At 37.6% G+C, this 22938-nt stretch overlaps 1 protein-coding gene across 1 annotated transcript in view; it reads right to left on the reverse strand.

Annotated features, from left to right (window-relative positions):
- SEMA3A (semaphorin 3A) overlaps positions 1 to 17937 on the reverse strand; it is a 339746-nt gene extending 321809 nt beyond the window's left edge. The window contains exon 1 of the mRNA XM_075081518.1: positions 17528 to 17937. The gene's annotated coding sequence lies outside the window, so the exon portion shown is untranslated. The remainder of the gene's footprint in view (positions 1 to 17527) is intronic.
- Positions 17938 to 22938: the final 5001 nt, after the last annotated feature.

Consider the following 22938-nt stretch of genomic DNA (forward strand, 5'->3'; position numbering starts at 1 on the left):
CTGTAACTTGGAGTGGATAGGGTGTGAGTTAATTCCACCTGCAAACACCATTGTGTACTGATCTAGACAAATGACATACCCCTTTTTTAAATACCTGTGTTTACTATAGTATCTAATGGTTTTCTACAGCACTTCAATCAACATTTAACCAAATCTAGTAACAAGACTGTGTTTTCTTATAGGTACTGCTAAACGATGTAATATTACTTCCTGTAACTATGGAGACCTCTGCTCTCGTTAGTGCTGCTATTCCATTTGACTGTAACCCTGAATAATCTTTAAAGAATGTTTTTAGTCATGGGCCCTTCACCTTCTGGTGATTTCATCCAGATACAATTTCCACAGGCTTTACTGGGTTAGACAGAATAAGAGAAGGGACCATCTGAATAAAATAAAATGTCACCATTAAATAGGCTTTTGTAGCTTAAGGTATAATGTAATGATATTTTCCCAACAGCTGCTTTCAGTTGAATTTGAAGTTTTGAAAACCCTTTGCATCTGATTCAAGTAATAAAATGCAGGTTGTGTTACTTCCTCCTTCTGTGTCGTATACAATAAGCAAAACGTTGATACTTTACATGCAACTGGTGGTCATTAGGATTTTTTACTGTATGTTAACGTTATTTGCTGACCTCAACATTTAATGAATGAGTCACCCAATGAAAAGTTTGTTTAAAAATTAAGGAGTGGATGGATGTTATTTTGGAATTAAACAATTCAGTATTTTTTTCTAATATCTGTTGCTCACAGAATTTTATTATCTGTAACTTATTGGTTGTGTTTTAATTTCTTTCAGTTTTTACATCTAGATCAGAATAAAATAAGTGCAATTCTACATATCTTCATGTGTTGCCTCTTATCCCAAGAGATTTGAAGTACAGACTAGACAAAAGAGATCACTTCATCAAGCGCTGAAGTACATCCATCCCTGAGGTGAAATGCAGCAACTGCTCACCAGCGTATAAAATCATTATGCAAGGATTTAAGACAGGGAAGGAAAAATAAGCGTATTCTTAGGAATTTAGTTCGGCAAAATCAACAGCTGAGGCTGAAGTAATATGCCACAGTCCTGTGGTGATAATCTTTTGTGAAGCTCACTTCTTAGTGTATATAAAAGAAGTCACTTCATCCTTCATCATGTGTTCCTTACTATTGCTGTTACCATGGGAAGTATTAAACAAACAATGGGTATTTTCTAAAGAAACAAGAAGGACAAAGAGTTTAAAGGAGAAACGAGTCCAGAGACATGGATGTCAGGCTCAGGAAGGAAGCCAGTTCTTCCACCTGCATCTTCTGCGCTTTCCACCCTCTCCAGTAATACCCTCTTTCTGTATGACCAACATCCTTGATCCTAAAGACTAACCGCCTTATTCAGCATCTGTTGCAAAAACTTAATTGCAAGGTATTTTATGATACACTAACACAAAGACTTTAAGTAGTAGAGGTTGGAAAGACAAAGCTGTTAATAGAGGTACCTCAGAAGCACGGAAGAACTGTTCAATGATGTAAGAAAGCAAGACTCATGTTAGCAAGATCTCATACAAACTATAGGACATAACAACAGGAAAACAGGAAAGTATTGTCCAGTAAAGTCAAAGTAAAAGAGAAACAGAAGGATACTAAGAAGGTGCATGAGGCACAGGAAGAGGAGGGTGTGAACAGATGAAAAATATGAGTCACAAAAGCAGTAGAAGAACAGAAATGTACTGTCCAGAAAAGTGGGAGAGAAAGAGATTAAGAAGGTGAATGAGACAGAGCGCAGGGAACTGTGGAGTCTGTGAAATGCAGTGAAAAAAAAAAAAGACATATTCATTCCCAGTTGTGTTTTCCTGGGTCACTTTTGACCTGAACTGTTGAAACAAGCATAAAGCAGCCTTGTTTTCAATGAGAACAACTTCTCATCTGAGATGACTTTTCTCTTGCTTTTGCTGTTACCTGGCTTTACCTGGAGGACGTGACAGGTTAATACTAGTTCAGGTCCTTCTAAGTGAGCTGATGCATTTGCAACACTGTCAGTTCTCCACTGCAGATGGAATGCCACTGCATAAGGCAATCTCATCACAGAAATTAACATTTACTGTGACTCAGCTGTCTTCATCTTAGAAACAGCAGAGAGACACAAGCCTTGAAAAGACACACTGGCATCACTGAAGGATTACTTTAGGGCACTTCATGACTGTGGTTTTAATTAGGCTGTAATAACTACTGAATGAATGCTTATGCTACTAAAATGCAAGAAAGAGTGAGAGAATGCAAGATCAAGGAAATTAAGTATTATGGAAAATCAAGCACGTATCAATGTTTTTCAGAATTTCAAAAATTTTTAATAAACATTCCCCCTATCCCCACCTTGCCCAAACTTTGGTTTATATGTACTTATAATCTTTAGTTGCAACTGAAATTTTGGTTATTTTGTATCCAATGACAGAAAGTGAAATATAGCTAAATCATGTCTGGTTTGCATTGGAACGATTAAAAAAAAAAAAAATTTTCACAGTGACACTTAAACCTATAAATCCCTCAGAATCCTAGGAGTTTTACCAGACTTTCACAAAAAACTCCACATCCCTTGTGATTCCAAACAAGATATGTTAACAGGTGCCTAAGATTCATTCAGTTTTAGCGAAGTCTGACTTAAAAAAGTGTTATTTTTGATTTTGCTGTAAAAGTTTTGGAATGAAAGCAATTCATCCCACCAAACTATCCCTGTACAATAAGAAGTATTTAAAGTGAAGTGAAAGAATTAGCATAAGAATTTGCTACAACCATTTTCAGGAACACAACAAGTCACACACATATCTACTGAAAAAACCAACTTCTTAAATGCTTTGCTCTGAAAAAAAACCTCTAATCTAATAGCAACTGTTAAGTGATTGTGCTGGGTTTGGCTGGAATAGAGTTAATTTTCTTCATAGTAGAAGAAAATCTCTTCTCCTATGGTAGTGTGTTTTGGACTTGTAACCAAAACGATGTCGATAGCTTGCTGCTGAGTAGTACCCACACAGCCTCAAGGCCTTCCCTGTTTCTCGCACTGCACTGCCAGTGAGTATCTGGGGGTGCGTGAGAACAGCGACAGCTCGCCTCAGCTGACCAAAGGGATCCATACCGTATCATGTCATGTTCAGCAATAAAAGCTAGCAGTGGTGTGGAGTTTTCCAGGGAACTGGCTGAGCATCCGTTGGCTTATGGGGAGAGATGGCCTTTGCGTCACTTGTTTTTCTTTGTGGGTTTTGTTTTTTTTTTTTCCTTTACCTACTCAACTGCCCTTATCTCAACCCATGAATGTCCTCACTTTTGCCCTTCTGCCCCCTGGGGGAAGTGAGTGACTGACTGTGCAGGGCTTTGCAGCCTTCTGGGGCTATCCCACAACAGGGATATAAATATTTCCACTGATCAGTGGGAGTAGTCTGGTATTTGAGAATTACTGGTGTTGACTGTGTTCATCATGCACAGAAAAAAATTAAATCACCTTCCTTACAATGATTGGAGTTCTTAATAATCTTCATATTAGTACAAGTATTCATCATTGTACATTATAATTGCCAAATAAACCATATCCTATATTTAGCTGATTTTTTCCTATTAAATATTTGCAATACTTCCACGTCCTGCTGTGATGTTCCAGTATCACAAAAGAGGGTAGATCACATCATATTTATTTATCTTTATATGGGTTTTGTACTTTTTCACCATAACAGACTCAGCAGAAATAAATTTAGTCTTTTCTTTAACAGGTAGAGATGGAAGCTTTGGAAATTAGAACTTCTGCTCTCCAGGTTGGCACTGTATTTAGTAATGGTCACTATAGAGAATAGTACCAGCTGAAAGAAAATCTCAAGGGAGAGAGATAAAGAATGGGAGGATCCAAACTCTAGCTTAAACACCTGGAAAAAAAGATCTGATAGTAACAGTCTCAGAAGAAAGTCACAGAGATTTCAGGCTCTTTCCAGTGATTTCATTTCACTATGTTTAGGGCCAAAAGGCTTAAATTCCCAAAACAAAACATCCAGAACCAAATCTAAAACTAATCAACCCATGCACAGAGCCATCCTCTCTGGTTTTGATAGCAGATTTCTTTGCCTATATCACTGGGGTATTTTTCTGTTAATTTTTCGTACAGCAAAGGAGCAAATTATTTTTTGTATCATTTTTCCCCCTTTCCACATCAAGACACTTAAAAAAGAAAAAAGTAAATCACACCAAAATAATGAAAATAAAGAAGAAAGTTAAAAGGTGCACCTACGCTATCAAATAGCACTGTTTCTAGTTCAGTGATGGTCTGTGCTACATGTAGATTAACCTATGAGTTGACTGTTGCTTTCTCTCCTCATCAGTCTGAGCTGAGGGGAAGTTGGGATGGACACCTTCACCCAGAGCAGACTATGCTCCAGAGGCCTTCAGCTGCTCGGAAGAAACCAATCTCCGATCCTCTCGCCTGAAAAGCAGAGATTTCAGCAGGAAATACAACAGCCTAAACAGGTGACGCCAGTGCCAAAATGACTCAGGTGAGTTTCTCTGTCTCTGCACTTGTGCCCCACACAACAACCCATCCTATCCTTTACTTGAGGGGTGGGCTTTTGTTGGACTATCTTCAGCAGTGACATATTCCTCTTAAAAGTACCTGTGAGAAGCTGGCATTTTCCTCATACAAAAAAATACTCTGTCAAAAAGTTCCTGGCAACCTTTATGCAAAACCATCTTAAAAATATTGGGAAAACCACTGCTAACCAGCCAATGTTGATTATGCAGTCAGGTGGTCATTAATGTTATTATTACAGCTGCTGCTATTATGGAAGGATTATGTTAGTGATTTCTTCAGGAAAACAGCATCTGGAGAAAATTCATTCTTTGTGATCAGCTAAGAAAACCTCTCAACAGGTGTTAAAAATGGCATATTACCATTCATGGCACCTGACCTTGTCTCCTTAAAGTCAAAAAGATGTAATTGCCCCATTGCAGAAATATGTAATGAATCAAAAATTAAATAGTTCAAAGAAGGGAAAGGATTGTCAGTGGATGATCAAACTTTCTGCCTCTGTATATATCACTTTTTTTGTGTATATTTGGTAAAGGATTTCCCATTCCTTTCTGCTCTTATAAAAGAGCTGGTAATTTACATTATTGCAACTGAAGCTTAGAATATCTCTCATTGTCTATGAATGTATCCTGCAAGAAGATGTCATTCTACCTGATCCAGAACTTCTGGTCAAAGATCCTGACCCAAAACCCATTGAAGCCCATGGAAAATCTAGTTCTACTGAATTTCAAGGAGTTTTTGACCAAGTCTAGAAGTAAAAAACTGAGAGGTTAGGTTCCAACAACAAAAAGCACAAGGAAGTTCTCTGTGAACTTCCTGCTTCTCCTTCTGTGCTCCTGCATGAAGGAATCTGACCAAGTAACTGCATCGTTGCTTATTCCTTTCTATTAACACCACTTTGTATTTTTCTTAATGAATCTGATTTTATCATTCTTATCCTCATCTCTCTGCAGTTTATTCTCTTGCCCTAAGACATGCCTTCAACAATCACAGTTAATTCAGTGGCTATGAATCACTGGAGAATATTACACCTTATCCGATCTAAAATTTCTCCCATGTGTCATTGCTTTTCAGGTGGTCTCTTATGCGACTGACCACTATATCCTCTGTCACATCACGGATGTGGGAATGGAGTGCTATTACACAACCTTCACTTGACACACTTACCTCCATTTAACAATTCACCGTTAATGATTAATGTCCACATTTAGTAATTCTTAGCAACCCTGCATTCAGATTTCTTTAGATTCCCTCTGAAATTATAATTTGTAAATTTAGTAAATGCTTCATTGAAATTATACATTATTTGATGACACAACAAATCTGTTAGAGGAATTACCTTTTGAAAATATCATGTAGATGTACATTTTGTACATGTAAATCAATTAGAAGAGCATGCTGCTGATAAAGAATCACTCCAAAATGGGATTAATAGCACACTTCTATTTCAGAAGAAAGTTGTATATATAAATTCATATTTCTGAAGAACTGACCTAATACAGAAGCAAGACCCACAAGGATATTAATGATTCTGTCATCAAAGCAAGTTTGATTGTTGTATTTACAGCATGATCTGCAGCCACCCTTGACATGATAAGGAGAAAATAAAGCACTGAAGATTGGCTCACAAAGCTGGCACTACACACGCTGTGCAAGCCGTGAGGGGGATGTGAGCAAGTGACACTGATTCCAGCATATCGCAACAGCAAAGTGATTAACTCCACCAGCATAATAATGTTCTTTTAATGCATCTTTCAGGGGTGTAATTATAACTAGTATTACTAAAGTGCCAGCTGAGGCCTATTATTCCTTGTACCATGTGCTACGCTACAGACACAATAAAAGAAAGCCACTTCATATTATTCATACTATTGCAAGATCTGGCTACATACCATCCCCTGCACGTCCATGTTTCTGTTTGTATGGGAAAGGCACATGCTAAATGAAGGACTGTGGTGAACTTTAACTAGTTCCAGGATGTGGAAACTGGGCGATCAAGGCTGCCCTACAGAGCACATTTGCACTGCTTGCAGAATAAAAGAAGGATTTTTTCCCCACTCCGTTTTTCATATGATTTACAAAGACTAAGAAAGTTGTTAGTTTTCCTTTTTCCATCATGGCAATTGTATGGTAATATGTTCACTATTCTAAAGCTTGCAGAGAAATGCTGTGAGATTAAACGCTAAATGCTTTCATATGTTAAAAAAAAAAAAAAAGAAAAAGAAAGGAAAAAAAGCCCCCCAAACTATCCAAGAATCTGGTTAGTCAGCCAACAAACCCAGCTGGGGTGCCTGATCCTCTGCTATGCAAAATGCTCCCAGTCCTACTGAAGGTAATAGCAACTCTTATTTGTGCCAGCTGGGGATCTAGCCCATGAGGCCATAAAGCAAACAGGGTAAAAAATCCCATCAAACTAAACATAATACATATAATTTAGGCTACCTCCAAGGGCTCCTAAACTAATAAAATCTGAATTGAGAGGAAGGACATAATTAGCTTTATTTGTGTCATATTTAATTTTATCAATGATATGACTAATTGGCCCCTTTTTCTATCTGTTTTCTTTGTTTTCAGGCTTGACTCATTTTTTGCTTGTACACTTGCCAGGGGTTTGATGACAGTGCTGCTGTCTGGAGTTAACCTCTGCAGGAAAGAAACATCTCTAGATTTGCACCGGGACAGCTGAGAACAGAAGAGTGGATTCCTTGTTACGGACCTGTTACTACATTCACTGTAACCATTGGAAAATGAAATATTAGACTGCCACAGTATTTAATTTTTTACTTATTTTTAAGTATTCTGAAGTAAGCTTTTCCTGTTTTTCTGTGCCCATAATTTTTTTAAATGCGTGACCACAGTGAAATAGTAACAACTGTTAAATGTACCTGTCTGAAAAGCAGGAAATTTCTTTTCTATGTGGAGAACATATTGCTCCCTTGAACTGATCATGTTCTTCCCCCTCTGCTACTTTATAGCGTGTGTAAAATCCATACTGTATTTGAAAATTTGCCCCACTGCTGGTTTGCATTCCAGCATTCTGACAATAATAAAGAAATTATTTATAAATTTATTCAGCATCCTTGTTACAAGTTAAAGTAGATTGCTAAATTGTTTGGTAGAGATTAATTTTGATTGTGAACTAAATAGGATCTTACTATATTTGATTTCACCTAATATATATCATGCAGAAGAAACATAATATCCACTCATGAAACTGGCTTGAAGATTGACTGAAATATTATGTTACATTATGTAGTATGGGCAAAATACAGTTAATTAAAGAAAAGATTAGGACTGAATGAAATATGAACTCATTGAGACCTGAAGTTTTACATATACAGGACCTGATTCTAATTTATATGGTTGATGTAAAATGTGAGTCACAGGAAAAACAATCAAACCACACCTTTTAAATAAGTATAACTGATAGGTTTACTGCTTTCATTGTCTTCAAATGAACAAAAAGGTTGCAATCAAAACCAAGCAAAGAAATGTGGGTTACTGAAATTAAATTACTTCTGTTTTTTTTTCCTTAGTGTATCTACCATTGGATGTTGTTTCCAGTTCTGGTGCCCATGCTTTCAGAGCATTTCAGGGAGTGAGCAATGAAATGGTGAATATGTTTTATATGGCGAATATGATTTAAATGGCGAATATGATAAGACTTTTGAATTTAGATCCAGATTTATCACGTATATCATTAAGCACTTAATACAGGCATCTCAAGATTGGAAATGAGCGCTGCAGAGTCCTTCTATAGTTACTACTGGTCTTTCAGTGGAAAGAAAAAGTTATGTCCAGAGGGCAATAGTATCAACCTACAAATGAATCATCCAGTGGAGGTTCCTACCTCATCCTAGTGAGTATATAAGCAACTCTACATACCCAGAAATTAATTTGGGACAAGCGTCTGTAACACTAAATTTTTTAGACAAAAAAAAAAAAGAAAAAGAGGGGAAGACACCGAAATATGTGGACAACAACATTACAAAAACGAATCGTTGGAACTGGTGTTAGAAAAATTAAAATCAGTAATTCAGAAATTGTAACTAACTGTTGTAACAACTTGTATTTTTTTTTAATCAAGTGTTCTAATTCTACTGTGACTATTGGACCTGAAATAGGAATGAGCCCAGGGCGAATGAAAACCTGTATCCGCAAGTTTGGTTAAGCAGCTTTATAATTGACTGTCACCAAGTTCTCCCCCTTCCCTCCAATTAATTAAAAATCTACCTGTTCTGCACTTCTTTCCAGCCATAAAACCATTCTGGAACCAGACAGGACCTCAACATGCATATTCCTTTGAGCTGGTGACAAATTCTGTTCTTACTTTTTTGCTATATCTGTGTTACCTGAATGCTAAATCGCATATATATGCCATAGATGTAAAACAGTGCAGAATTACAAACACAGACAGCAGATATGTAAACAAAGCAATAATTCCTATATTTTTACAGTTGAAGTAGATTGCTTTCTTCTGCTCAGTCTCTTCATGCTGTGCTGGACACTGTACATAGTCTGGGGAGTCAGCAGTCTCTCCAGGTGGACATTCACGGACCATGACACGGCTCTGGCTTGGCGAGTCCAAACCACCCACCTTGTGGCATTTGGCTCCCGAGTGTGTCCTGGGAGCCAGGCCCTGAGCGCTGCTGTTCTCTGCCTGCTCTTGGCTGGTATCATCTCACAGCACAAACCATGCCGAGGATAATGTAGATCTGGCTCAAGAAACAGGGAACAAGCAGCACCTCCATTCAGCCATATAGTTTCCACTCTCACCTGTTGGGAAAGTGCAAACCCTAAACTTTCCAAAAAGAGGCATTTTCATGAAGTTGTAGGATCATTTTAGGATGAAAGAAAAAAAGGGCAAAAAAAAGCTTGCTCTTCTAAACCAGTTCATGCACAACAGCAACAAAACTAAGAAGTGTAGAAACATAATTCACATAAGTCCATTCTTTTTCATAACCTTTCCAGTTTCACTAACAAAGCCAGTCTGGAGGTTGGACTTTCATGTGACTGAGTCAAACCCACTCTGTAATTCTGTGCTCATAAACTGGAAATATTTTTTAGCACTGCTGTCTGCTTTTCTTTGCAAAGACTTCCAGCTTTATGTAAAGAGATCAACATTAAAAAACGATTTTCTGAAATGTCTCAATACTGATTTCCCAGCTTCTTCTACAATTCCGTTTAATTAAAGGTAAATTAAACCAAACCATGTTACCCAATTATATCCACATTGCCCGTTTTATTACATGTGTCTAGGCTGACAGCATAAAGGATTACCTTCAATAGAAGAAAAGAAAATTATTCTCTATTTAAACTGCTGGGACGGCATTTTAATTCTTTAACACTTGATAAGCACTTAACAGAAGAGGACAAAATTACCTTAAAGAATCAAACCTTCTGTTTTTCAATTGACTTCAGTAACATGAAGCTTTTTAATTAAGTACACCAGAGCAGTTTATTGCTTTAGCTGGTTCTCTGTACCTCTGAGTCTTCTAAAGTATAAACCCTTTTATGTGGTAATAACATTCCATATAGGTTTTCAAACAGCATAAAGGTATTGGTTTAGCCTATTTATGCTTAGCTCTGTACATCTGCTAAGTAATTGCTTTTTTCTTAAATGAAATATTAGAAGACTAGAGCGTGTACTTTGTATGTACACACACTGTGGATAGTGTATAATAAAATCATTCATGCTGCAATAATTAAAGCTGTGTCAGCATTTTCATTACAAACTCCATTTTTCAAGTGTTTATAATTCAGCCATAAAAAATTGCCTTGGACTCTTTCCACCATATCTGAAGGCCAAAAAAGTATACCCATAAAGAAGTTTACAAGTTTTGAACACTTGTTTTGCAGGTGTAGAACTTAAAAACAATTTTGATTTACAAATGAAGTTTGACAAGTAGCCACTGGCATTTTAAAACTCAAACAAATCCAAAACTCTTGAGATTATCAGGTTCATAAAACCATGCTTTCTGTGAGATTGTATTAATTGCTGCAAATGTGTGTTGTCAACCTTCATCAAATTTGTGATTGGTCATGAAAATACTGGTAAATGTTAACAATAATAAATTTGTAACCTACAAGATCTTAAATATAATAATGTGAAGTGTGATTGACGTATTCTTTTATGAATGCAAGTATAAATACATTTAACTCTTTGTAAAGGTGCTAAATCAAAACCCTGTGCTAAATCCAAGTGCTATGGAAGTCAGTGTGAGTTTTGGCAGGATTTTCTCTCTGGAGACAGCAGTTATCTGTTTTTTCACAGATCCAGTACAGCATGGGCATCAGCTGTGTCTGCTTTCCCACAATACCCTGTTAATGTGCTTAAACCTGGTGTGAAGGGAGCCATTGCCGTGATAACAGAGTAGCTCACTTGACATGTCATTAAATCTTTTTTCTCAGTCTGCTAAAACGGCTTCCAAGAAAGGTCACTTGGATGGAGTTTCTTGCAACAGGACAAATGGATGAACTGCAGAACCACAACTAATTTAACAAAATAACGAACACTTCTGTGCGTGGTATATCCCTGCCACCTCACACATACACTCATCAGCTTGTGGAAATTTGGCCTGTGAAGACACGGAAGCACTGATGCATGGACCATCAAGCTTTGCTGGTGTACTGCGTCCTTGCAGATGCGTAAGGAGTCCTGACAGAGCTGTTCTCTGCAGTCCTGGCCATCTGCACAGCCTTCTCACATCTCTGCTTTATCAAAGGGAAATGCACATCATGTCTGTTGAATTAAGGGTGGTTTTTTTCCACTACAGCGTTGGAAGTTTGATTATCTTTCAAGCAGAATCAAGTAGAATAACCCGTGTAACTTCTGTCCTATCCTACCCTACCCTACCCTACCCTACCCTACCCTATCCTATCCTATCCTATCCTATCCTATCCTATCCTATCCTATCCTATCCTATCTTATCCTGTGTTATCCTGTGTTATCCTTGTTATGATTCAACACCGTAGCACTGTATCACTTTTCAGCTGTGCATTTATCAATGGAATATCTATCAGGGATAAATCTTTTTGTCTTATTGATGGAGCCGAACAGAAATAGGCTTTGCCCTGCAGAACAAAAAGCTCTGCAAACCATTGCCCTCAGGCCCTGTTCACACCCATTCCCCGTATTATTTGGTTTGGAGAATCATAAGGCTTCACATGGCATCTCTATGACCCTAAAGCATAACTATTATTTTGTTTTCATTTTGATACATGTGATATATTGTGAAGGCTGTATTTTGGCTGCTAAAGTGGTATTTTTAAAGCATGAAGCCAGGGATCATGACATGAATGCCCCATTACATGATAGGTTGGAATAGGAAGACTTTTGTGTCCCTATAGAAACCCCTTTGTCCTCAAAATCTTGAAACAAGGCATTAGATATGTCAGACACTATCTTTGGAACAGGCATATATTTGGGCTTACTAATAAACTAGTTCTTCAGGGATTTTACAAAACTTTATTTAGAAAAATAGGGTTTTTTTCTCATATTGCCACAACACTGAAAAGAAAATCTATATCTGTGTGGATACACAAGGCCTATGATTTAAAAACCAACCTTAGTAAAACTGTACCACATATGAGTTCTCAAGATGGAAGGGTCTATTTGCACTGTGAGAAAAACTCTGAGGTAAAAAACTTACGGTAGAAATCACCTTACTTTGTACAATGCATGTTTCTTTCATTTTCTTCAGTGTGAATTTTGAGGGTAACACTAATGTCATTACACAGGTATGACACACATCTGTGATATGCGCCGTGTGAATTTGCTGTGCTGATATATCAAAGACTGGTCTACATTCATGGAGCTTTTAAAGTCCAGCACAACCTTCTGGAAATTTAATAAACACATTTTTGACCTCAACCCTTCCTGTGTGCAGTGTTGTTGGCCAGTTTGTTCAAATTTTTCAGGTTTTTAATGTCAAAGTTGTCAGAGTAACAAACTCATAGCTGGTGTTACTTTAAAACAGTTCAAAATAAAAATTGAGCCCTGCTGTTAAGTCCAAGGAAGCAAATGAGATAACACCTGAGTTGAATTTAGTATAGTAAATCCAAAATAAGATTTGGAAAAAAACAGAAAACAATCCTATTGTTTAGTCTAGTTGAATTTTTTTCTCACTCTTAAATTTAAAGGAAACAAAAATAATGAAAAATAAATTATTCTGATTCATGGTTTCCTTACCACTGTTTTCTGAGGTTTTACACCAGAGTATAAGCTACTGAATCAAACTCATAGTCATTGTGCATAGGATTTGTGCATATCATGGGGTTCATATATCTTTATCACCCTTTAAAGAAAAGCAGTAAAAAAACCCAGAAAGCCTTTCCCATTAATCATTTCAAGTGAACTCACAGTTTTAGAACAAGGACAGAGGCATGTTGCTCTTAAAACGCACTCTTTTGCTCTTTGTTTTAATAACATTTGCACTCCAATGCCTCATAGGAAGAAGAGGGTAACACGCAGCTTGGCTCTAGAAAAGCATGATTTTCAATTTCTTCCTGCAGTTTTACTTCCATTATTCCGGAATATTTGTATCTACTGCCATCAGAATCCAAGCTGCTCACCTCTGTTGAAGACCAACTTACTAGTAATTATGAGAAAAACCACTTGACAGACTGGTACTGGAATATCAGAATGATAAATCAGAATGACAGCTTTATTTCATACAAGCGCTTTACGTAACCATCGCAAGCCCATATATTAAAAATAAAATTATCAACAATTAAAAAATCAACACCTCTTTACTATGATACCACTGAGTTGAATAAGTGAAAAGAACAGCATTTTAAGACTTTTATTTCGATACAGAGCTGCAAGATGCAAAATGTAATCGTCGTCTGAATGCACCAGAAATTCTGAGAAACATTAATTTTTACTTGAGGTGATTTAGTTTTAATATGGACAGCAGCGAGAAATCTTTTATTATATCCAGATTCCTAAAATATTAGTTTATCTTCAAATCTGACCTACTTGCTATGAAACATTATTTAAAAAGCGTGTGTCAGACATTCACTACCAAAACCTAATTATCAATGAACATAAGCTTTCTAGATCAAAGGCTTAGTTTCCATGGCAGTACCTAAAATGCCCTCGTAAGTAACAGCTCATGCATCAAATCAGCATTGATACTTACTTAATATAAGAAGAATGAAAACCATTTCTACCTAAACTCACAGAAGTAACTAAGACTTAGGAAAGTAAAATTTGCAAATCTGCACTGTATTGGTGTAAATAATTGCTGTGATTTTGATGTAAATAGCACTAACAGTGCTTGCCAACTAGACTTGTAGTATGTTGGCCTTATCAGAACAAAGATCTGAACTATCTTAGAATTGATGCTTTGTATGAAGAATTATAATACAGATGAAGAGAAACTTTCTTCAGTGATTGCTCATGGGAAATATTTCAGATTCGTGGAATACACATGATCTGAGGTTTTCCTGTAACCCTAGCTAATGTCCTGGTAACCTTTTGATGCTCATCAGTAACACATTGTTATGCCTATAAGCACTTTTTCTACATCTTTTTCAATTTAAGACTCATTAAATCTTTAGCAGTCATGAGTAATAGTATCAAAGAAGATAATACAGGATTCACTGTGTCATACAATATCTATAGCTTCCACTACACTACCAAACGAGAGTAAAATTAAAGCCTTCTGTAGAAATGTTAGTTATAGAAAGAAAATAACTTGCTTAATATTTATGTCTTCAGTGAGGTTTTTTTAGTAAACAATATGGTTAAATTAAGACTATTAACAAAGTATTTTCAAAATGACTACTGATTAATTAACAAATTCTTTATTACTATAGATTACTGAAGTGTTAGATGCTGTGCTTCCATTACAAATCTTAAGTGTAACTGACAAACTGCCATTGGGCTCTTGGTTGAACATGGAACTAGTATAACTAAAAATCTCAAATGCCTGTGCATAATCTAAGCCTTCCAGGGTTGTATTCATGCCTGAGGTCCCTTCCAACCTGTGTTTCTGTGATTCTGTGATTTAAACAAAAGGTCTAATGAAGACAAATTTAGGTCTGAACATTTAAGTGAATAACTTATGCTTTCAGGTTTGGATGTTTTTTCACATCCTGATCTTTATTATTAATTTTTATTTCACACACAAATTAATTGTAAAAGTAGATGGTATAATAATTCCTGTAACTGGCATATTGCTGTAAAGTACACTGTCATCACTAACTAATAATTAATATCAGAAATAAACATTATTTCTCAACATATTGCTACTTGCTCTTTTTTGGGTAAGGGTAATGATGATCAGGTTTATGCATAAACCCAGAACACTTACACTTCTGAGTTGTAGCTGAGGTCAGGATTAGGCTCTATGATATGGAAGTGCCGTATTTTTCATTTTCAAATTATTTTAAGCACTGAGGTCTTGAAGGATCCAAAACCTCATTTCAAAGTGGGGAGAAAGCATAGGACATAACATTTCCCGTAAGCGTGTGTGTGTATATGTGTCTGTGTATATCAGAAAGATGGTGAAAGAGAGAAAAAAAAGTAGATTAAGTGGTTACACAGTCAAAACTCACAGTCATAATAAGCAAATGGGAAGAAAAGGTTTCACATGATGCTTATTTAAAATATTTAAAAGTTATTCTATTGCAAAAATGCAATACAGAATAGTAGATGATACTACAGGCAAATACATAATGTATGAATTTAAGAAAATAAATTAAAAGCAAATAGTTACACAGTATGCATGATCAAAACACATGATACTTCTTTAGCTTTCTTGAATTAAAATGGCTAGCAAACTGGGAAAGTTTTTGTCAGGTTGTTTTATCTAAACAGAAACTTACTAGTTGATAGCATCTTCATCCTTTTTTGTTCCTATCCCTAAATGCCTTACAGAGCAATAAGTTGCACTGAAAGCAAAGGGTAAAGTACCACTCAGAATTTGTTAGACTGGAAAAAACAGAGTAATTTGTTTTGATCGACGTACTGGCAGACTACTTGATGTGAGTTTGATAGGGAGAATGTGCCCCATAACACTATCACCTCACTTGTGTTTTGTTGTACCATGACCTCATAGCTATACTGTCATATCTATGACAATTTTTACAGAGTATTATTATGTATGAATGTTGCGAAGTTGTATTCAGGATGCATACATACTGACATAAGGTAAGCAGGAATATCTTGTGAATTCACACTTGCACATTTTACAACTGTGAAAGAAAAGCACTGCTGATTATAGCTTTTAAAGTCTAAAAGTCATTTTTCATTGGGTTAAATTTAAGAGAGAGAAAATGCCTATTGCTATTTATTAGTTATGTTATTTATTAGTGATCCAGTTCTTTGAAAATTACTTTCTATTAATCACAGTCTGACCTTGCCATTAAGGGGCAGTTGTTGGAGCCAGAGAATAACTGCACTACTCAAGTGGATGAACTGAACTACTACAGTGTTCATGCACTAGGGGAGACACAATGAAATTAGATTCTCCCCCTGTAGGGGGTAGACGTTGACCGCTGTCTGATGCCAGCAACTACAGGTCTAAATATTTTTTCTGAGACGGTTGTTTTACCTTCCTAAACTTCCAACTTCATCTCTTTCAAATTGCCATATTTAGAAGCTTACTGTTAACAGACTGGATGTTTTTCAGCAGCAGAGTAAGGCTAACTGCTATCATGCACAAAGGATAACTGTAGCAGCCTAAAGCCATGGCTAATTAAAAGGACCATATATACTTGTCTGTCCAAGAGCAAAGAAAATAACTCTTCTGCAGAAAGGAAGACTACTGAAAGCATTTTATAGGCATAACTGTGCAGACTCATTTGTTCCACTTCCAGTGTTGACAACAGCCACCAACCTGAGTAATAGTTCGGAATAAATTAAGCCTAAAGTGAGAAGTGTCGTCTCATTGGATCCTCCAGAATATAAATTCAGACATACTTCTGGTATGCATTCTTACAACATGTCATCATCTACTTGAGAAGCTGGCAGATTCTTTTTGTACTGCATGTGTTTATTTTTCAGACAGAACATTTTGTATACGCAATGGACACATTCTTTTACATTGGCTGACATTCCACCTGAAAGTCCATCACAGCAAGCTTGTTAATGTGCTGCAGTATATATGGTACAGTAGTAAACAGACTCCCAATAGCAAAGTAAAACTCTGGTAGGAGGCTCAAAGAATATGTGTCTGCTAAGATCAAATCTTGACTTCAAGTTCAAGCGCAGTTTAACAGCGAATCCGAAGTTGTAAATGCAAAGTAAAGGCAATTTTAAGGCTGCTTTAAACCAAGCATGAAAGACTGAGGAGTCAAAGTTGAGATTCTATACATCTGGTTCTAATATGCCTCTTGCATTTTAGACAAGCGACCTTCTTTTTTTTTTGTTTCAAGCTCTACTATCACTGTAGTTGATACAGTTTGTTAGTTTATAATTTGGCAACATTCTCAGTATGTTTGAATCAATGATTTGGTAAACAAAATAATGCATCTTTTTTTTTCAGATTAAATTACTTTTATTTTTTAATGCCTAATGTTTCTAATTCTTGCTTCCTCCTTTCCCTCCTTTATTCTACTCCCCCCCCCCAACAAAAAAAAAAAAAAAAAAGAGGAGTCTTAAAGTATTTTACTTTCTTCATTCAAGGATTTTCATCTATGAATTTTATAATAAAATGATTGAACCTTAGTTCTGCTCAGTAACCGGATACTGTACAGACACATATCTTAATAGAGAAATGGACCTATGTGTTACTGGTATCATTATATAGCTCAGTTTTAGATAAGAAAGCTGCTTCAGACCAGCTGTATGGGCTGAGCAATCAGACTGAAGTGGCAGGACAAGGGCACAGTATAAAATGAAACAGGAAGAAATACACAGGGGATCCACATGCAAACATTATTCTGCTTCATTTCTGCAAGAGCCTTTAGAGGATTCCCTCAAAAGTAAACACAGTTAATTAATTCCCAAGTAAAATAAGTAAATGCAAATTTTCCACTTACTGTGTGCTGTGCTTTGTCCGTGCACTGAAGAGAAAAGCCAGTTCTGCAGCGCTCACCTAGATCCAGGTTGCTGTCTATATTAGTCATACATGTAAGCTGGAGGAAGCTCATTGACTTTTTAACTGTGCAAAGAGCAACCCATCTCACTGCTGCTAGACAACCCTTCAGGACACTGTACTGAACTTCAGCACAAGAGCACGGCATCTATTACGCTTGAGGCTCTACCATTTCACCTACACCTGGGTGGATCTATCAAGCTTCATCTCTATTAGGGTGGTTTGAGTATGTGGTTTAAAGAAAAAAATAAAAAGAGAGAGGGGGAGTGAGGGAAAGAGAGAGGGAGAGAGAGAGAAAAAAGGGCTTGCCGTTGTCACACTTGTTTCCTATTAAAGAGCCTTACGGTGGATTGAGTAATTGTGTATGAAGGTAGTCTGGCTGGCAGATGTGTGCAGCCCCAGTGGAGCACTAGATTCAAGGCAGATGGGTTGTACCAGGGCGCAAACAACACTGGAAAAAGAGAGGCGTGATTAAAACAGCAGGCCATCGTTTTACAGTGCTAGAAGTGGGGATAGCATGAAAGCTCCCAGGAACTAAAGCTCCCCAAAATGGGAACTGCACAGACACAAGCAAACTGCAATAAAACAAACCTGATAAAGCACAACGGATGATCAAATTGACTGAGTTATGCAATACTGAAACCATCATGATTATTAATGAACCTCTCTCCCCTCCTCCTTGCAGGCACTTATATTAGAAATACTCAGTTGGAAAGAACATGAGCATGAGTTTATTCAAAACAGAATCCTGGGCTACCGTACAGTCTGAGGCATCTTCTGGAAATGGATTAGAGTTGCTTTGAGGGTTTTACATTGTCTGTCAGGTCTGGTTCAGTTTAAAAGAAAAAGAGAAGCTGAGCGGTAGGAGTGAATCTGCCGTTAGCGGTTATTTCTGAGAATGGTTGAAGCAGATTATCAGAGATGTGAACAAGGTATCCTTATTATAAACTTCAGTCTGACATGCAAACAGCCAAAATCAGCCCCAGTATAACCACACCACTATATGTCAGGGGTGATTTTGTCATGCTGCCTCTCCCAGGTTATTGAAACTTGGCTACGGCAGATGGTCAGAGAATCCCTGTTATCACAACAATGGTTTGTAACAGTACACGTTAATCTCCTACGCAGCCAGGAGAGAAGGGCTACTTGTACAGTACTGAAATGATCTTGAGTGCAGAGCTCCCATGTGCGAGCTCATGTGTGCACCGGCTGTCTACTTTGAGGTTTAAGTGGAACTTAAATAATGCTTACCCACTTTTTGCTGGACATCTATTCAGAAATTACAAGTCTGATACAATTCCCCCAGTGAATCTCTACTGCAGTTTTTTTCCACTAACAGTGAAAGACACCACAGCTCAGATGCCTGCATCTGATCACCCTGGGATGTCTTTGTGATGATGGTGAGAAACAGGCACTGCTAGAAGGCAGCTAGGCTGAGCCTATGTATGTATCTAAAAGAGGTCGAGCGAATCACATCCTGTTCCTATGGGTTATCATGACATTTCAGATTTGAGTTAACTAAGGTAAATCCCCCACTCTGTGTGTCTGATCCACAACCAGTTTAAATTAGTATTGATGACTATAGTTATGATGTTTTATAAGAAATGAGATTACCATCATGCAGCCCAAAACAATACTACTACAGTATTCTAGGATACCATTGTAGGATACTATAGTACTTATTTATTCTGTATAGGGAATGCTGGTCCTTAATATCTACCAGCTGTTTTATCAGGCCCTTTAGACAAGAATGGTTTATATACAAAATCCTATGGATATTTCCCATGTAAGCTCTTGTTATTAATTTTTCAATAAGGCCCATTCATATCCAGGTAACTGAAACAGCAAAGGAAACATAAAAAATGGGGAAATATTTTTCTTTTTATAGCAAAGTTCCTTTTTTTCCATGTCCTAGAATAGTTTTAGCACAACAGGAGTTTCACAAGAATGTATTTTTCATAGGTCCCCCAGTTAAAGAAACTAGATTGTTGGCACACTCTTAATGAAGTTTCTTGGCCTCACAAAAGAAATGAAGCAAGAGTTAGCTATATCTAAAGTTAGAAGAAATCTAAATTTCAAGTTCATCAAAAGTCTTAAATTCTGAGGCTGGCAGTAGCAGAATGTCTCAGGCCTCACAAGATGGAACAGTTTGTTGTCCTTTTTATGCCTACATTTTTGGGATTCTTAGAAAGCAAGGTGTACACCTTCAATCTAGAAGATTTTTGTCAGACTGCTGATGGAATAGCCTTGTACAAAATATACTTCCAATGTTCAAAGAGAACCAAATGGATTCTAATGCACAACCCTACTCTCCAGCTAATAGCAACAGGTTTTCTGGAATTAGATGCTTTCAATGCCTGAACATTTCGTGAGATAGGAAAGGATTCCCTGGCTCATATTTAGCATGGGAGAGCTGCGCTGTTTAGCCTAGTAGCTGAGACATTCACCTGAGGCAACAGAGTTGGAAAATGTTTCTTCTTCTATTTACGACAGACTGTTTATTCGAAGACAGTTTAATGAAAAATACACAAACTGTCTTTGACAGGAGGCAGAGCTGGATTTGATCCCTTCAGGAAGAGTAAGGACAAAACCAAGGATTGGGATATCTATATTCTAGAAGATGGTTTTAAAAGAAATATTTTAAAGTGAAAGGCAGCTCTGTTACAGGCAACATTTGTGCCCCACATCCTGCCTTCTCTGACTTTCTAAAATGAAATCAGTGGACATACACTTTTAGGGAAAAAATCTAAATGAAAGAAGATACATAATCCGACACGTAAGTGAGGCACCTCAAATACACAGGAGGCATTCAGTGATGACCTCTTTACTTTTCCTGTGGCATCTCCCTCAGCACTCTGGGTGCTGAGGATTATGTTCTCGGTTCCTTGGATGCTGTGGAAAGGGTCAGGGTGTGTGCACAAAAGACTGACTTTAGGCCAGAGAGAGATATACTCGTGAAAGGGTCCCTCCATAATCAGTGAAGTCAAATGGGTTTACAAGTGGCAGCAGCCTGTGGACTGGGGAGAATAATACTATTTATCTCTAATAAAGTCTGTGCTCTCAGCTAGCTTCACACCTAAAATGATCCAGTTTTCATTTTCTGTGCTAATTCTTTACTAAGGTGACCGACCTCTGTAAATTCCAGGTAAAAACTAGCAAGATCTGTGCCTCTCTGCGCCATTCATCCCACCATAGGGAGTCACTGGGAGACAGCACTCTGCTACCTTGCAAAGACCTTGACATATCTTGAGTCTTTCTCATCTATTTATGCAGAAGTTACTGCAGCTATTATTGAGGAACTGCCATGTGGTTCTGGCATGTCCTTTATTTCTTAAATTATCATTTTTCTGGGAAATCTGTCTTTTGCCATGTAGGACCTGACATTTAGTTGTATTTGGTTTCTGAGAAGACAACCTTCCAGAATGGTAGGGCTGATTCTCCTTCCATTTACACCTCTACAACTCACTGACTTCAGGATAAATCCCTTCCTGACATCTCCAAGAGTGTTAGGGTGGCTCTCTTGTCTATGAAACTGTTACATGACCACCCACTACTAAACAGATGTTCCCTGGCTCAAAATATAAATAGAGTCTGGAGCGTGAAGCTGGCTGTGATTTATTTAGGTAACTGTGACCTTGTATGGAAATATTCTCACTTTTTTCTTTTTGGCAAAAAAACCTTTGATTTTCAGCAAAAGAAAGCTCCTGGGCTAAAAAAGAGCTTTTCCTTCACATATAATTATACTGAGATTTACCTGAGTTACAGGATGTAAAAAAAGCCTTCTTCAGGAAAATACAGACAGAAAAAAAAATAAAATGAACGGACTATTTTTAGAACTTGGTTCCATAACCTCCCTTTAGTGAAATGATTCAGGTAATAGCCTGCATCTCAACAAACCAAATGAATGGAATGTCTTGTTAAAAAAAAAATAAAAATCAGTCAATATTTCCCATAGTACATCTCTGATTTCTCTCTCAAAAATCTCAAGAAATTGTAAGAACTGGCCCATTGGATGGCTGGTATTGCAAGGGGGACTGATGCTCTGGCAACAGACTGCTGGCAGTACTGTGGCTGTAATGGGAAGGTAAGAGGAGATGAGGTGACAACTGGAAGAGGCTCAGTGAGTTGGCTGTGGAATGGTGAAGCAGTTCTCAACGTAGGGATTTCATTGACACATCCTCTCTGGCAAGAGAAGGCTAGTCATTTTATTGGAGATGGATAGAAAAGCTCACAGAAAGTACACAACCCTTAAGAAGGTGATGCCAACCTTCTAGGCTTGATGGTCAGTCCCTGAAACCAGTGGTGGAGATGGCTACATGACACATCTACATCTCTGCTGCCTCTGTGCACTAGATCAAGCTCCATCTAGCAGTACCAGAATTGCAGGTGATACACTGAATGAGTGCATTTATGTCCAGAAAATCTGCGTGGTTTTTTTCAGAAGCACTGAATCTGTAGGGAGAAGGATGAAGAAATTTGTAAGGGAGGAAAAATGGGATGTTGGAGAACAGACTGCTGCATTGCCAGAACAACTCCTCCCACCCGCTGCCTGCTCCCAAGCTGCCTATGATGCAATAACCTGTCTTTGAGGATTCCATACAGCCCACACACTACTACAAACTGAGTGTCTCTGACTTGGGCCAGGAGATTTAAACTGCCCTCAAATTGTTTTTTGAGCCTGGATAATGAGTTGTGTGAACTGGATGTAACTGGAGGGGGAAGGATAGTGCCCATACCTTGACTGCCCCTTGCTGCAGTAGGAAGAGTTCAGGGCCAGGGCTGGACCTCGGGGACTGCAGTCTCACTTTCTGTTAATTATCTAGGTTTCCCAAGATAATGTTTTAGAGGGTATCCCCTCCAGATTAAACTCTATTCATTTAACTTCCTTTATGCAAACTTATGGTTTTTAAATGAGGAAGTATTTCTTAATCTGAACACCCAGACAGGGCAATTTATTTTCCCTGGTTTCTGGGTGAGGGCTTGAGATGGTGTCACATAGGAATTTTAGAATCCCCAGAAATCAAACCCAGTCGGTCCCTATTGCGAGACTGTTCCTGGAAAAAAGATCATACTTTTGTACTTAGATAAATAGCGTAGGAGAAATAAATTTCACCAGAACGTAAGATTTTTTTTGTGTGTGTGTGGTTACAAAATGTGAATACTCACTAACACTGCATTGTGTATAGCAGGTATTGTATAGTCCTGACTCAAATGCAGTAGGAGGTGGTGGAGGGGAGAAGATGCACAGGCATCATGTAACCACATTGCATGATCTGGGACCATGCCTGCACCAGCAAGGGATAATTGGGATTGTCACCTCTAAAAACAGTTACTTCAGACATGGACGAACTTCAA

The sequence above is a fragment of the Phalacrocorax aristotelis genome, chromosome 1 (assembly GCF_949628215.1).
Source record: "Phalacrocorax aristotelis chromosome 1, bGulAri2.1, whole genome shotgun sequence".
NCBI lineage: Eukaryota > Metazoa > Chordata > Aves > Suliformes > Phalacrocoracidae > Phalacrocorax > Phalacrocorax aristotelis.